Consider the following 12,379-nt stretch of genomic DNA (forward strand, 5'->3'; position numbering starts at 1 on the left):
TACTGATGTGTACTCTCAACCTGAACTCCAACTTAATGTAGTGTTTTGTCTGAGACCAAACAGAACTTCCCATGTCATTACCATTATATTTTGTATGACTTCAGTCTTTCAGAGTGTTTTTTCTTACACATGCATAAGAATGTAAAGAGATTAGTTAAACTAACAAAAGATTTTTTGGGTTGTTGGGCCAATTTCCTACCAATGTACATAAAGGAGCGGAGCAGACACATGGTGCTGTGACTTTGACTTAACCTACCCAAGTTAATTTCTGTATGTTTCATAGAGAAAAAGTGATGTGATATAATCACATAGAATCAGATGATACTCTTGGTTACATTTATGCACCCATTGCAGTCAGTTGTCCATGTAAACAAGATACAAACTGGAGAAAATGTAATAGCTTTTAGTGTAAACAAGCAGCATTGTTCTTCATCCGCTTACTGGGCAAGGAACCAGGTTTCTTTGAGATTAGTCTCCTGGAGCCTTCCTTACACATAACCAACTGGACCCGAAGAAGAGGTCTGTGTAGCTCAAAAGCTTGTCTCTCTCTCGCCAACAGAAGCTGGTCCATCCAGCTTGTCTTTCTGCATCCTTTTACAGTTCCTTTGTATAAGTTGGGTGGATCACAAAAGTGGTTGGTTTCATTCAGATAAGCATGGAAAAGATGTGGCTGTTTATCTGATGCTTATAGAGAACCATCCGGTTTGGAAGTCAGGGTAGAAATAATATTCCTTGTAAGATTTCCAGCATCTCCTGAAGCTTTGGCTAAGTTGGGAATAATGCAAGCATAACCTGTGTGTTTTGGTGTTTCTGTTTTTGGGTCATGTAAGGAACATGGGGTTCAGAGAATCTGGCAAAAACTAAAAATCAAACAGATGCTTCTTCTTGAAAGCTCAAAATATGTTGGGTCTGGTTAGGTTCAAGTATGTTCCTTCATGAAAAGAAATAAGGATTAAGCGGTGATCTTCAGAGGTGGTTATCACAAACATCTCCCACTAGCCCCAGGTGCTCAACTCCTGTGAAAATCAAGCTGAACATACATTGAACTCTGCATCCTTATTACATAACTTGTTACTCAGGATGATCAAAATGGGTTCATAGAAAATAAGGCCTGATCAAAACCTTTATCCTACTTCAGTCTAAACCTTTTATTGAGATTTGAAACATTTTGGTTGATTTATTTTTTTACATTTCCTGATGTCCGCGGGGTCCGGAAATGGAAGTACCGCACTATTAAGAGGAACCAATACAAATCTCATGAGATAATCTGTCATCATGAGATTTCCAGCCTAATTTTGCATACAACAGTTTGTAGGTCAGGTGGTTTGGATGATGGCATATGATTGCCATCATCCAAACCACTTGGTTTTGCTTCTCTTTATCAAACCTCTAGTGTTCTCTGAACAGTGGGAGTTACACCAACAAGATAGCATATTTGACTAAGTGTGTTTCTTCATACAATGCATCCACCATTATCAGAAGTTCAGTTATCCGGAACCCCACACTTATGTTCCGAATCTGGTGTCAGATAACAGGGCTTTCATAAATGGACATGGCTTGTCCAGTGCTGTTTCGTCAAGATAGGGAGCCCAGAGAATCGAGAGATTTGGTGACTGAAACCTTTATGCACTTGAGACCATTAGCCAACTTAGTCCCCCATATACACACAAAATTTAATGCACAGCAGCTTTTAAATTGAAGCGCTTAGGTCAGCTCAGATCTCCACCACCTCAGTTCCTTCTCTGGTCCTCAGTCTTCCTATTCGTAAGTCAGGTGGCATTGGGTAAACTGGACAGTTTCCTGCATGATAGGGCTTGTTGGCTGTGCACTCATAAATCTGCAGATTTGGCACCTTCCATTATTCAAATCTTTGATTACCCAAAGGTTTCCTCTTGGACCTTTTGATTTGCACTTTATTCACAGTGCAGATCTTCACCGCTCTGAGGCTTATTGTGCGCTGTCCTTTGCTGTTTGGTAAAAGTGAAAAAATAAAGTTAGCTGGACCCACTTTTTTTCGCAGCTGTAAATGTCATATTTTCCCCAGTGCAAATGGATTTTAATGAACCCAAGGAAAGATTAAAAACTGCTGTGAAAAAAACAAAATGTGAAAATGCTGTGTATGGAAAGGTGCCAAAATGACTGACTACTGAAGGTCCTTTCACCCCACATTCTACCCCCAGTTGTGTTTATTGGAATGTATCCGAAGGAGTTTAACCACACCCCTATAGCTGAAAATACATTTCAAAGGTACACATCCACATCCAGGTATGAAAACTAGGGTAAAAGTAGATTCTAGGCCTAAAACTTTGTCTTCTATATGACATTAAACTTTATAGACACTGTATTTGCAGTTGTGCATAAAAATGATAGAATTTGCATACACACACGCCTGTTAGCATGCACAAATCAGGCACAGATTAAAATGTGATTTGCATAGGTAAATAGTCAGTTGTGTGCATAAGTGATAATACATAAATATCATGCACACAATGATTTTGGTACACACACACAGACAAGATCGAGGCCCCTTTGCACTGTGGGTCAAATTCTGCTCTAAATTTTATGCATTAATTTCCATATATAACCAAAGTGTTGTGTACCCTTTTCAGAGAATAAAATTTGGCCCTTTATATCTTAATGATCTTTTTTGCCATTGACTATAAAAGTCCAATGTTAGTTCCAATTATATAAAGTGGGTGCCAGTTAATAGTAATCCCAGTATCAACAATTTAGGTTGATAGCAACATTTTGCCGGGAAATGATCCCGTCCCATTGAGTTCAGTGTTAACAGGATTCAGATACTGGCAAAAGGCAAGCTGCTTATTAACAATTTTTTTTAGAAGGCCTTAGCCCCATGCAAGTTTGCAGGTCTGCAGCCAGAGAAGGAAGTGCTGGGGTTGCACTGTACTTCTCCCTGCAGTCTCCAAGAGCTCCCTGCCCTGGCACTGGGAGGCGGGCTCAGCATGTGCTAGCATTTCCTTCCCTGGCTGCTACCCTGCAAACCTGCCTTCCACTTATTGGTAACTTCCAGATAATGAATACACAGGAACCGAGAGGTTGCTAATAAGTGGAATCCACTGTGTTCACATAGATTTTTTATTATGAAGGCTATGAGACTTATGAGACTTTTCCTCATGTTGAAATGTCTTGTCAAGGGATAGCTCAGTGGTTTGAGCATTGGCCTGCTAAACCCAGGGTTGTGAGTTCAATCCTTGAGGGGGCCACTTGGGGATCTGGGGCAAAATCAGTACTTGGTCCTGCTAGTGAAGGCAGGGGGCTGGACTCGATGACCTTTCAAGGTCCCTTCCAGTTCTAGGAGATGGGATATCTCCATTATTTTATTTTATTTTTTTTTTAATAGTCTTTTTGTCTTGTGCTGAATGGGTGTATCATTGACCTGACATCTCATTGAGAGGAGACACGATAGAAAACAAGCAAAGGAATTATACAGTAAGAAATTAGGTCCCAAAGTCCTAATCCATTGTTTTTGAGAGACAAGGCAGTGAGGTAAATTGGACCAACTTCCATTATTGAACATTCTGTCAACAGTTTACTCTTAGATGTTAATTAGACTTCAGTTTTATCATGCATCATCTGCTTTAAGGCCTATTAAGGTCAAGAGCATAGGATTTAAAGAAGGAATGGTTAAATGTATAGACCAGGGGTTGGCAACCTCTAGCACGCGGCTCGCTAGGATAAGCGGGGCGGACCAGTTTGTTTACTTGCCGTGTCCGCAGGTTCAGCCGATCGCGGCTCCCACTGGCCACGGTTCGCCGCTCCGGGCCAATGGGGGCGGCAGGAAGCCGCAGCCAGCACATCCCTCGGCCCGCGCCGCTTCCCTCAGCCCCCATTGGCCTGGAGTGGCGAACCGTGGCCAGTGGGAGCCGCAATTGGCCGAACCTGCAGAGGTGGCAGGTAAACAAACAGGTCCGGCCCGCTAGGGTGCTTACCCTAGCGAGCCACGTGCCAGAGGTTGCTGACCCCTGGTATAGACACTGAGAACATCCATATTTGCATTAGGTAGGCAATGGGGGGTGGGGAATTAGGGATATAACGCCTCATGTTTTAGGGCCTAAGGCCTCTGAAGTTTCTGGTATTAGTCACTGTCAGAAACAGAATAACAGATTACATGAACCACTGCTCTAATCCAGTACGGTAGTTCCTATATTCTTGTGTAACAACAACTGAAACTATTTGAGCAGTAGCATTGTGTCCTTTACTTTTTGTAAGGTATTCAGGACTTTCTGAGTTGCCTAGTTAATATTTAAGTAGTAGCAAACAATAACAACAACACACGCTATAATAATATCTACAGTAATAAAGCAATTCTGCTACAGGGTGCAAGATTCCTGTTTATGGTTCAGATGCAGTGGCTTTGCCCTTTACTCAGTTAACTCTTAAATTGTTTCAGAGGAATCCAATCCAAGGTAAATATACTCCCGAGGTCAGCTTCTGCAAATGAATTACAGTTTATTTACCTTGTCTTCGTCTACTGAATGCTTTTTAAAAGGGCCATGTTTAGGATTCACCTTGGCATACTTGTTCATTTTGCTTGTATGTTCTACCCTTTCCCCAAGCCTGTGTCTGTCTTGTCTATTTTAGACTGTAAACTCTTGAGAACAGGGGCTGTCTCTTGCTCTGTGTTTATACAGTGCCTAGCAAAATGGGGCCTCTTTCTTGTTGGGCCATAGGCACTACTGTAATAAATATAACTGATGTGTTAGGCATCCAAAATCCATTGTATGTCATTGGGACACTTATTTGGATACCTAACTCCCTTAGTCTTCCTTTGAAAATCCCAGGGGTAAACTCTTAAAATTGGACGTGAATCTTCACCCAGCTCCAGACACATCCCCACAACTCTGCAAGACTTCTGATCCAGGTCTGTACTCCACTCCTAACCCCCCCCGTACCTAATTCAAATGTTTTAGAAAACTAGCGGGATATTTTTTTGGCTGGCATGAAATATCTGTGCTCCTGATCCTATTCTGGGCATAGGGAGGAGTAGATAAATCAATCCCATATGGTTTTGCAGGTAGAGAATCACACCTACACCTTGCCTATGGGTTTCACAGCTGTTTGCTGACAGCAGAAGTATCTGGAGACAGAAATCCTGGGTTCACTTTCAGGTTCTGGAAAGGAGTGCATCCGGTGGTTATATACCCCCAGTCTGCCCTCATCTCCCCATTCTTCTGTTATACCAATAGAATAAAAACCAGCAGGATCTTATTAAGAGGGATAAGGCAAAGATGCCACATTTATTGTAAATATACTGATAAAGCAAAAGATAAAAATAAACAACGTTGTTTGACTACTTATTTCTTATACATACACACATATATATAGAGAGAGAGAGAGAGAGAGAGATTCATTCACACAATCATTCATTCAAGTTCTGTATAGGTGTTATAGTTACCAGCCTAGAAGTTGCTCATGCCAAGTTACTGGCCAGGTATCTTGGTCATGAGGATGGAGCCGAGTCTGTGTCAGGTGCACCTGATGCTCCTGGAGGCTGGCAGCAGAACCAGAGACTCAAAGTCATCAGTCTTTAGAGTCCATTCTTATAGGAATTAGTTCCTATGTTAGTCTATGGGAGCTGTTTCATCCTGCTGTTGCTGACTCAATCAGCAGATGGCACATTCCTGTCCAAAGTGGCACATTCCTGGTGGCTCCACACTGTCCAAAGTTTGTGTTTCTCATCCTTCCAGGTGATGGGGTGGGTCCCAGTTTACCCTCCGGGGGTTTCTGGTCATCCACTTGACACATTCTTCGGCCGATGGATACTCCTTTTCTAGGCTGGCACCTCCCTAACCATCCATGTATATCAAGCATTCATCAGCATACATTCCATCCCTTAACCATATTTTAATTTACTGTCTCCACCACTTTCAGAGTGTGTGCTAATTCATTTGAGACTCCCGGCCCTTTAATCACAGAGGGTGGGGGTCTGTCCTAGGAGCCATTGAATGAAGTGAAAGTCACTTAACAGCTTATAGTGTTTGTTTACATTGTATCAATTACTTCAAGAACAAAGTCAGTTAACTTGTTTGTAAGTTTTACATAGTAGTAAAATATCTTTCACAGGATAGATATAATCAATGGTTTCTACAGACAGTAGCTTACAAGTTTTAACAGAAGACCCAAGAGATTTTTGTACTTGGTGAAACTGTTGGATTTTAAAGTGTGGGGGCCAAATTATGAGGGGGTCACTGTCACTTGGGGGAATCACTGTTAGTACCTTCTTTAATATCCCTACACTTCTACCTCCACCTAGGTTCCTGCCTCTGCCCTCACCCTTCTGCTCCTATACACCTTGGCATCTGTTTCTGTCCTCTACTCAGCTACTCCAGGCTTCTGCCCCTGCTTCCTTCACCAGCTCCTATCTCTCCCAGCCTATCACAGTCCATCCTCCTTCGGTCTGGTCCTCTCTGCCCTCCTTTGATATCGCTGGGCAGGGATGTTCTGAAGTAACACTTGACATTGGCAGGTAGGTCAACTGAAACGATCTCATGCTGTAGTTGTTTTTTATTTCTAATTTCTGAGTGTGTGGTGACTGGTACATGAGGGGCCTGATTGTGGTTTTACTAAAGCAGAGTAAATCTAATATTAGTGAAGTTACTCTAGAGTTTCGCCAATGAACTGAGATCAAGGCCAGACCCAAAGTATTTATGGAGCAACCCATCTAGCACTGCTCAACTACTTAAAAGTTCACCAAGGTAAGAAACTGAGTAAAGTGGAACTTATTTTTTGTTTGTGGCAGTTGTGCCTTAGGGCCAGATGCAGCCTACTTGCTGCAGCTATAGATTATTTGTGATACTGGCAGTGAGACAGCCCAACCTGAACTAATAAGGCTTTAGCCAACAATGGAAATGTTTTAATTTGTAATATTCTGTTTAAATTGTGGTGTGGCTTAGGAGATAGAGCTCTGGCCCTGTACTCAAGATACCTGGGTTCTGTACCTAGCTCTGCCAATGGCCTTTCTATCTGTTCCTCAGTTTCCCTCTGTAAAGCGGGTATAATGACACTGACCTCTATGGTAAGGTTATTTGACATCTACCAATGAAAAGCAGCACTATATGTAAGAGCTAGGTATTATTATGGTATCACAACTCTTGAACCATTTTTAAGCAGTTGGAAGCATTCTCTTGCAGCAGATTTGCACAATGACAGTGTCCCCATGAGATCACATATAGAGGGTTCAGCAATGTCAAATGCTAAAGCTAAAGACAAAAGAGAAATCAATACACATTTCATAGTGCTTCTGAACTTGTGAAATTTTCTGCTATTTGCTGAATAAATGCAGTTTCCTTTAAAAATGTTCTGCTCCAAAAAGGGATTCTTTAGAAATGGCTTTGTGGGACTCCAAGTGTATTGGCTTTCACTGACTCACATCAAATGTACTCTCATCTTAGTGACTGCCAATATGCAAATAGCTCAGAAAGTCAAATTCTCTCCACTCCTTCTTACGCACCATCCCTAACAATCCAGGTTCTGCTGGCAAAAATAGGCCTTCAGTGTTGCTGTAAAGGGTTTTGCAGAGGCATCACTGATTAGAACTTAGTAAAAATTATGTTGAATGTGCCAAAGGAGGAATTTCCCCCTAACTCACTCTTTTTCTCCCTCCCCCAATACTTTTCTGTGGCTCTGCAGGGCTAATGAATGAAAAGCGGAACTATTAAGTAAGAAAGTACCATTTTTACATAATCACTTTTCAGAATAGAACCATACTTTAAATTGCTGCATCGTTCATTGTTGTGCAAGGACCACTGTCAAGTTTGAACTGCATCAGTTTCCCCATCTATAAAATAGGGGTAATCATGTTTACTTTTCCTTGTAAAGTACATTGAGATACTCAGAAAAAAGGTGGTGTGTAAATGTAAGATTTTAAAATTATTATTTAAAGAGAAGACCCAATTCAAATACCCCTGAACTTGGGAAAAATGTACTTCCAGATCTCAACTTTGCTTCTTAGGCCCACCCCTAATTTTTTATTAGATGCAGTGCAGGATTTCCCATAGTTCATGTTATTCAGCATGTCTGTAGCTGTCTGATTTGTTTCTTTCAGTATTATATTTTTTCTTCCTTCCTTATTGAGAAAAACATGCTTGAAAGACTACCGTCAGTGCATGTAATGTCAGTGCAGAATAACACACTGGACTATTTGTATATTTAGAAACAAAAATCCGTTGTCCTACAGGCAATGAGGAAGAGAGTCAATGCAGTGGCATAAGGAGCTATGGCAGAAGCAAATAATTCTTTAAATGTCTGTTTAGTCTAAGCAGAATTTTATTTTTATTTTTTTTATAATTTCAACAGATAATGTCAATGTAGATTTTTAAGCATTTTTTTTCCATTTTTATCTATTTAAATTTTCACAGTCGAAGAAAATTCTGGGGGGCTCATAACTATTTAATGACAGTGGACATTCAGATCAAAAAAATTAAAGCTTTATAATCATTGAAACATAAATTGTTAACGTCACATGTCAAAATATACAAAGTAGATATCCCTAAATCAAACTCTAATACATTCTCAAGCAGCATTTTTCTTACTTTGCCTATCTGTAAATCATCAATGGAAGTACTTTTTCATGCATTTGTGTGTATACAGTGCAATTGACGTTTACCGACATTTACCCATAAAAATCTAATCCTTACAAGCCTAGCTATGTCTGATAGATTTTATGTCCAGAAGGGACCATTATGATTATCTAGTCTGACCTCCTGTATAAGACAGGCAATAGAATTTCACTTAGTAATTGCAGCATCAGGCCAAATAACTTGTGGTTGAACTAAAAAATATATTTTAGAAAGACATCCAGTCATGTTTTAAACACTTCAAATGATGTGACACTTACTAAAGCTCTTTGTAAATTGTTCCAGTGGTTAACTATCCTTACTGTAAAATATATGTGCCTTATTTTCCTTTTGGATTTATCAAGCTTCAACTTCCAGTGATTTGATCTTGTTATTCCTTTGTCTATTATACTAAGAGTCCTCTGCTATTATGTATCTTCTCTCCATGTTGTAGGTACTTATAGATCATGATATAGTCACTTCTTAACCTTCTTTTTGATAAATAGATTGACCTTTATAAGTCTCTCACTATGTCATGTTTTCCAGTCCTCATATTATTGTAGCTCTTTCTTTTGAACCTTTTGAATGTTTCGGTATCTCTTCTGAAGTGTGAAAACACCAAAAATGGAACACTATTCTTCCAGTCATGGTGTCACCAGTGCCATATACTGAGGTAATTAACCACCTTATTCCTACTTGATATTCCCTTCTTTATGCATCCATGGATCACATTAGCCCTTTCAACCACAGCATTACACTGGAAGCTCATTCAGTTGGTGACCAGAGTTGCTGTTTTCCAGGGTACAGTCCCCGCCACCCTTTAAGCCTACATTCTTTGGTCCTAAAAATCTACTAACTGTGAAATTCTCCAGCATGTCTCATGAGTGGCAAAGGAGGAGCTTTGTGTTGTATTTCTCAGGCATTTCCAAGAGCATCTTTTTTTAACTCTTGATATTTGAGATGAAGATACTGTTGGCATCCAAGTGTTGGTGGTTCTTTAACCAGTTGCTCAACCAACAGGCACTTTCCCAACATGTTTCTGATCAAATTGAGACAAAAATTCAGGGGGGGAAAGGTGATATTTTAGATATCAAAGGTATTAATTTTGTCCTTTTCTGTATGCTGTGGTGCCATTTTCCTCTACCCAAACCTTAGGACTTTATTCATCATCATCATACAGACTCTTTTCACTGGCTGTGCCCTAGCTGGTCCTTCTCAACTTCTGCAAGGCTTCCTCTACCTGCCAGCTGTAACAGAGTTCAGAATGCTTCCAAATGTGAGATTCCCATTTGATGCCTTACTCTAGCAAGAAAAAAAGAAAGATGCTTATTGGTTTACCCCTCTTCCTGCGGTGTTCAGATCTGCAGTTCCTTGTACGTACCAGTGTTCCAAAGTCATATACCTGCTACATGGTGCAGCATATCAGTATCACTTTTCCTCACCTATCTAGTAAGCGATACAACTTTGGGCAGTTCATTAAATAAAAATAAAAAAACCATTTGTTTCCTTGATCAAAGAGGATTAACTGAGTTTCCACCCAGAGCAATTTATAAATTGGTCAGATTTATACAAACCTCCCCAAACTGGGGTTTAAATAGCAGAAGCACAGATACAGCCTTTATGGTAGCATGAGAGCCATTATTTATCTAACAGGAGATTCCTGTACAGCACTGAAGGAACAGAGGTCCTCTCTGTATGGCATTCAGAAGTTTATAAAGGCTCTTTTGTCTCATGCTACATACAGCTAATGGAGGTCCCTCTGTGTAATTTGTTATTCAAGTAATAAATAAAACTGTAGTGAACACTTGGACAGGGATTTGAATTCTGGCTAATAAGCCCCTCCAGGCTCAGGAACTGCTTGCCTTATATCCCTCAGATGCTAAGTGAAGACTAGCAAATTTACCCCCACTGTCAACCCCGGCCAAAGAATAATACAGATCTGTTGAAAATAGGACCACACAGCTTTCAAAGAGATTGACACTGCTCCAACGGCAGTAGCCAGAGGGCCTATAGAATAAGGGTCAGATTATCCCCTGCTTTGCGCCCATGTATAGGGTTGGAATAGATACAAACAGCCTGTTTTCCTGTCTTCTTCCCTGGATATGATGATCCATGCAGTGTGGTGTTTGTATATCCCTGAGTACAACAATTGTGAAAAGTTAGTGCCAGTTAGTTGCTGGTGCTAGGAGCCTCAGTGTGGATAGGTATGGTTGAGCCCAGCTCCCCTTCCATATTGGCCAATGAGATGGGCCAAGTATGCATGTTGCACTTTTTTCAAGGGTGTCACAGTGGCTGTGTTGCCCTGTGCTCCCTTGGAACCCATCCAGGCCCAAGGGGTCCTGGTGCTCCTGTTTGGATGGGGTGTCCCCACCTTTCCTCCAGTACAGGACTGTGTATTAAAGACATGATAGTGCTGTGTATGTTTATCTGAGATGGAGAAATGGAATTAGCATAATGTAAGTTAAGGATGGGAAAGACACATTAGATCTTCAAGGCCAGCCCCTTGCCAGAGCAGGGTTCTTCTTCACTTTAAGATGTGTTCTGCCTAGTCAAGTGATGTGTATTTCACCACTCTCTATTGATGACAATACCACAATGTAATAGTTTGCCCTGTTATCAAGTTTTTCCTATTATTGATTATTATTTTTCCCGTTTATTAATTATATCCTATTGCTAGTTGATGAACCCTCTCTGGTTACAGATTGCATCTTGGGGGAAATGACTAAGGAAAAGTGCCAAGAGATACTGAATCAGAAGGTGGCAAAGGGGAGAACTATGTGGGGAGAGAACCTGCAACATAACATTGCCGCTGTTGTATTAGAAATGGCAGTTGTTTTTGAGGACGAACAGCAGAAGCTCCACAGTCTGAAGGATTTAATTCCCGCCCCACCCCCTCCTTCACACAGAAAACGTGTATGTCCAAGGTAAAAAAAAAAAGAACAGTTAGCTGTGACAGGCCTGGCACCTTTCTGAACATCTGTGTTTCTTTGCTCTATACATGAGTGCTTCCACTTCAGTGGATGTTTGTCACAGGCTTTGCCTTTGCAAACACAAATGTGACGTGGGGTTTGGGTTCCCCCTCCCCCACCCAGCAAGTTAACTAATGTGCAATAAAAAAAAAAAAAAAAAAGTGGAGACAAGGCACTTGTACTGTTTACCACAAGATAGCTAGGTGAAGTCAGCATTGTATCCTCTATCCTTGATTGACCTCATCTATGTTTATCTCACTGTAAATCTACACTGCCTTGTCTCCACTAGGTCTTTATAGCAGGATAGCTAATGCAGTTAGTTATCCCATGCTAAAAACACACTGGTTTTTGGTCATGAAGACACAGCCTCAATAGCTGAGAGGAGGCGGTGGAAATGAGACATTTGCCTCTCATTGTGTCAGAGTGACTCCGCCAACATTAATTTAACATCTAAGATAATTCTTTGAAGAGGGGCACAAAGTGCAGAGCAAAACACCATCATAAACAAACAGAGTCAAATTCACCACTCCACTGAAACTAATGTAATAGACCATGACTGTATTGTACCAGATCTCCTCTGCCCTACGCCACATCTGTTAAACTCTGTTCAACTCAATAAAACTAGTCTGGAGACAAACCCTTTACTGCATACATGTCAGAGCTTACTGGGTGTCATGCCAAAACAAGCTCAAACCATCCGTATTTCAGTCACTGCTGGCAGTGACTTACAGAAAAAACTTGCACTTTGCACCTCTGAGTTTAACCAAGATTACACAGCACACTAAGGTACAGGCTCAGAACTTTTGGACCCTACTCTGCCCTGCAGGAAGATTG

The 12,379-nt window shown here is 40.9% G+C and overlaps 1 protein-coding gene across 8 annotated transcripts in view; it reads left to right on the plus strand.

Moving 5' to 3' along the window:
• TNS3 (tensin 3) overlaps positions 1-12,379 on the plus strand; it is a 434,958-nt gene that overhangs the window by 357,087 nt on the left and 65,492 nt on the right. The window lies entirely within an intron of this gene.

This window comes from Malaclemys terrapin, chromosome 2 (genome assembly GCF_027887155.1).
Source record: "Malaclemys terrapin pileata isolate rMalTer1 chromosome 2, rMalTer1.hap1, whole genome shotgun sequence".
NCBI lineage: Eukaryota > Metazoa > Chordata > Testudines > Emydidae > Malaclemys > Malaclemys terrapin.